This window comes from Halyomorpha halys, unplaced genomic scaffold (genome assembly GCF_000696795.3).
Source record: "Halyomorpha halys isolate HHAL.00 unplaced genomic scaffold, Hhal_1.1 Scaffold1967.1, whole genome shotgun sequence".
Classification (NCBI taxonomy): domain Eukaryota; kingdom Metazoa; phylum Arthropoda; class Insecta; order Hemiptera; family Pentatomidae; genus Halyomorpha; species Halyomorpha halys.
Window position 1 is genome coordinate 143,196 of NW_027112357.1, and position 5,489 is coordinate 148,684.

General features: G+C 25.6%; 1 long non-coding RNA gene across 1 annotated transcript in view; it reads left to right on the forward strand.

Moving 5' to 3' along the window:
• Positions 1 to 1,904: 1,904 nt before the first annotated feature.
• LOC106690916 (uncharacterized) overlaps positions 1,905 to 5,489 on the forward strand; it is an 8,569-nt gene continuing 4,984 nt past the window's right edge. Inside the window, exon 1 of the long non-coding RNA XR_001344690.2 lies at positions 1,905 to 2,045. This is a non-coding gene — a long non-coding RNA (uncharacterized lncRNA). The remainder of the gene's footprint in view (positions 2,046 to 5,489) is intronic.

Below are 5,489 nucleotides of genomic sequence, written 5' to 3' on the forward strand. Positions count from 1 at the left end.
TATATACTTTCTACTTCTGTAACGTTTTGACCTTTTTAATTGTCCATTTCCAAACATTAGGACCTTCACCTCAGTCACAATATAAAAAAATTATTTTCAAATATTCAATTCTTAGAAGTACTCTTAATAATATTTTTGAAATTCTACTTATTTTAAACTGAGGTAATTTTTTTCGTGGGGTTTTTATATCTACTTTATACAACTTAATATTGTACAAAAACAAAAATATATGTTTACAAACTTATATAAATATATGCTTACAAAATTATATATGTAATCTATATGATTTACATGCAATTTCTTGTAAATTCAAGATGTTTTCTAATAAGGATCTTAATGTCATCAATAGCAAAAGTTCTTGAGGTCATTTGGTCATTTATCCGTTAAATGAATTATTAATTTAGGTGTTAGTGAATTCAAATAAAACCTAAATAGTAATTCACAGTAAAATCAATTATTAACTCATTACTAGTTATAGTTAAAGTAATCTTAATACTAAAACTACTTTAAAAAACTAAAAGAATAAAATTAAAACGATTTATGATTAATGAATAAAATAATTAAAATATATATAAAATAACAATACTAACATATCAAAAATTTTCACTGTAAATATTGAGTTTAAGATTTGATTGATTTTTATAATTTTCTGCTTTTTTCTAAAATCTTTTTAAGTGTTTGATATTGCTGATATTGTTTTGTAGCTTGATTTATCGATATCATAAGACGATAAAACTTTCATTGAATATTAGGATCTGTTTATTTAGAATGTAAAGTTTATGTTTTTATAATGCCTCCGAGGTTTGATAAAAATTTTTACTATAAAAAAAATATGATGTGCAGACTCGAACAATTTGAGTGCTAAGCACAATAGAAAAATTATCTGGTGTATATTATTTGAGTCTAAATAAGTTGGTTTCTTATTGCTTTATCCAGATCAACTTTGTAAACAATTTAATTATCTTCAACTGAGCATGTGCAATGTTCGGAGAAATCAATAATTACAGAGTTATGCATGTATTATATGAATAAAATACAATACGATATTCCTTCACTGATACTTGCCTCATTTAGATAATATATTTTTGTTTTGCTGAAAATTATATGAATTACTATCATTTCCCATAAAATGTTTATTTTTTGAGTTATGCGAAAAATAAATTAATATTTTGTTTATTATTTTTTTCTCACTGAGATGTTCTATGTATGAAAAGACAACGGACTTTAATGAGAAAGTTAGTAAGGGATATCAAAGTTGTTATACCCGCTAGAGCGTCTATAGAACAGATTTTTGTTTAAAACATAAAATTAATAAATATATAACACAGCAAAGTTTTCGGTTATTACTCCCACGGTGCTTCTTTGCCAAAGATTTTGAGGAGAGAGAGCATTCACCTAAGAAAACTGACAAAACAGATTAGTGGTTCTATCTGGGTTGGCGTATTTCCATCGCATACTTCAAGGTAGGAAAAATAAGTAAACTTAGTATTACATTTTTATCCTAGTCCAAAAAACTTTTTAAATTAAATTAAAAAAATCTATACCACTACAACCATGGGTTAAGGGTGCAGTACTTTCTAAGAAAGCACTGTTACTCGACCAAAGATTGTGCAAGGAGGTTATTTATAGAGTAAATAATAGAATAGAATTTTATTTATATATTTAGAATTGCTGATTCATTTACATAAAATTGTACGACCAATTAACCATAATTAGTTATTCGACTTTTGATTTTTAGATGTTAAGGAATCTCCTTGATTCTAAAAATAATTTTTAATGTTCTGGAATAGGTGATAAGCATGCGATTGACATCATATATCTGTTATTCAACGCATTGAAATTAATATAATCAAATAAAAAAAAAGAAAACAAAGCAAAAAACATTTAGTCAAGTTATAATCATTTTTAACGAGATTTTCTTTATTCTATTTGATTGGTCGGAGGTTATCTTAATTATCGAATTCTCTGAAAATCTATAAATCTCCTTTCTCAGACAAGTACGATAAACATTCATTTGTTGGACATCAATCAAGATGCTGAAATTGGTGAGTGTGTTTTATTTTTTTTTTAATATCCTGGTTCAATCCTAAGGTGGGATGTGAGATATGGGCGTTTTTGGAAAATACGGCTAATTGTCAAGTTATTAAATATGGTTAATTGTCATCGGTAGTTATTGCGATTAAAATAAAAACCTATTCTTGTTTCCACTTACGTTTAAAAATGACCTCTATGCTTTTATTATGTTTATAAAAGTAAAAATAACAAATTTTGATCCGTAGCGCTTACTTAAGAAATTCACTTGTTGAAAAATCTTGTAATCATAAAACGACATGCATAAATATACATGTACCTGCACCGTTACAACCCAAATAAATTAAAAATTTATTGAATTAATAAATCTTAACATTATTAAATTTTATTCTCTCCTTAGACGAACATTTCAACCATATAAAATTAATAATAAATTCATTCAATAAATCGTCTTACTTGATTATTATTTTTTATTTTGGAACATCAGCCAGACCAAGCAACTTGGATTTATTTTTTTAGTATATAATGGTTGCCTTGTTTACGTAAAGTCTCAATTGTTCAGAAAATTTTGAAAAATTGCTCTCTTTAGATATTTTTTTATGGTTGCTGATTTTGAATTTCAAAATTACCAGCACGAATTTTTCCCAAAAATAAAAAAAAAAAATTTTAGTTTATACTCTCACTTATGAACAAAAAACTGAAAAATTTGTTCATAAAATTACTAAAAACATTATTTATTATGTATAAATGACAGATAATATTACACAAGGAAGAAGTATAACAATGATAAAAAATATATATTGGGTTGATTATCGGCATTTGTTCTATATTCCTGTGTCCGCTTCAACTGTCTTTTATCTCTGGGGTACCTATATAAGAAATATTAACTAAATATTTATTAGTAGGATGAATTGTGAATAAATGAAAGCTCCACTGTATTTTAATAAATAAAAATGGAAAATATTGAATCTACTTCAGAAATTTTTGGCTGTAATGAATGGAATGCGCTAGCTCGTGATTACAGACATTGAGTTCATTCTTTTGAAAATAATAATTATGGATGAATTGTAATTAGAAAACCCTAATTTTTTTTCTTACATAGTCCGATGGGTAACCTCAGTCGTGGTATTGCTGGCGTTTGAAGGAGGTCAGGCCGAACCCCACCGCCCTGAATATGGTTCCTGAAAGCTCAATGCATAAATAAAAAGAACAGCTCAGAAAGACGGTCTTTTTATTCATCTTCACTAATGAGAAGCTTCAATCATCCAGCAAAAAAGAACTGTTGAATATGTAATGAATAAATGAATATATTTATTCTATAAATGAGAAAAATCCAAATGTAAAGGAGTAAACCCTTAGCACAAAATGTAAATATATGTAATCTGTGTTAATTTACGTCAAGTATCTTTAAAATAGAGTTATTTTTAAAATTTATCTAAATATTACATTCTTTATTCGTAGACAATACATGGTCGAAAGAAATCATTTATTATATTTATGAAACTTGTAGTGAAAATCATTATATTATACATGAATTCAAAAATATATTTCCAAATCGAAATAATTTTCCGTATGAATAAATAAATAAATATATCTGAATATTTTGTTTTACGTATTTCTAAAATCCAAAATATATTTGTCCATTCATTGAATCATATTTTAATTAATTATTCCCGTTAATTACATTGGGAAGTATTTTTTGTTATTAGCATGTATCAGAAGAATAGGTATGGGTGTTTAGAAATATGTTCTTTTCTATTTTACAATTTTAGAATGAATTATAATACATGAATGATACAATATTAAATAAGAAATTTTTATATTTGTCATCTAAATCATTAAAACATAATCATATCTTAAATCTTTTTTCCACAATAAACAGGACATGCTTTAATATGTATTCAATACATCTTAGGTTCACAACGCAATCTATAATCTGAATACAAATTTCCTAGCTAATTAAGGTTAATAATTACATTCTACCAAAATTATACACACTATTCGGTAAAGGACGCTTATTTTTAACTAAGTAAAACCATAAAGTAAGTAACAATACAAACAATTATGTAGGACCAGGAGTATCCATAATATTAATTAAAAAAAAAAAGTAAAAACCGACAAAGGAGAAAAAAAGTATGACAAGCATGTAAATTCAATTAAATATTATAAAATACATTTATTATAATCTCTTTTAACATTTTCAAAGAGAGGGGAATATAGTTCTATAGGGATATGGATGAATAAAGGGATTCTTTTGATATACGTGAACAATAAAAGAAAGTTATGAGACTGCATAAGGAAATTGGATATAAGTTGAAATAAAACAGTCTAGCTTCAATCATATCACCCTGACTTCACAAATACATCCCACACACTGTATTATTCACAAAAAAATACACAATACAAAATAGACATTAATATAATCCATTAGAGAATATATTACTTAAATCGATTTAATATTATAACAAATGGCAAATATGATAAAGAGGAGATTCGAAATTTCATTAATAATAAATTACTGACAGGCAGAAATCAAAATTAACACAAAGAGAATCTCAAAGATGGTAAGTGATTTCAGACAGAACACATACTTTTCACTCTATCCGACTGGCAGAATTTAGAGGAGTATAATAAATTCCTGTTTGGTGATGCTGATCTGTTGTTTAATTATGATTTTATTTATTTTTGTTTTTTGAGGTTGTAAGTTCTTTTTTTTTTTCTAATGGGCCTATGTCGTGTTGTTGTTTCCTTCTCTGGTTATAACAAACATTGGAAAAGTGCATTAAGGAATGAAAATCGATAAAAAAAATAGGGAAATGATAAGAAGATAAACAGAGAAAACACGCATCTTTTAGTATTGGAACTTTCATAGTACAAAATTTAATATCATGATTAAATAACTTTTTTTCCAAAAACTTCAAATTTTAGAGTTTTCGCTACAAACAAAATTCAATTAATATAAATAATAAGCATGTTACCAACGTGAAACTTAAAAATATGCTAAAAAAGAATGAAAAATGAAAAGAAAAAATTACATTAATAGTAGTAATAAAGAATATTAATTATTAGTTGAGAATAATTGAAAAAGGGTTAATTTTTTAATACAATGTGTATGAGAAAAGGAAGGTACATCAATTCTTTAAAAGAAGAAAAAAAATAACCTAAATCGGTCCTAAATGGAATCTTGAAGTCTGGAGAAAAAACAAATGATAAAATGTTTTATTTTTAATAAATAATAATGTGTAGCTTATGTTCTGTTTTATCTAAATCCAATAATTTAAGTACATATATCAATTGTATTTATATAAATCTTCAAATCCAGTGATTGCGAAGCAACTTCGGCTCTGCTAGTTATATATAAATAATATTATATATAACTAGCAGATTATTATACTTATTTATTTTATTTTAATCTTTATATGCATGCGTTAGAGTTTCTTTTAAATATTAATAGATTG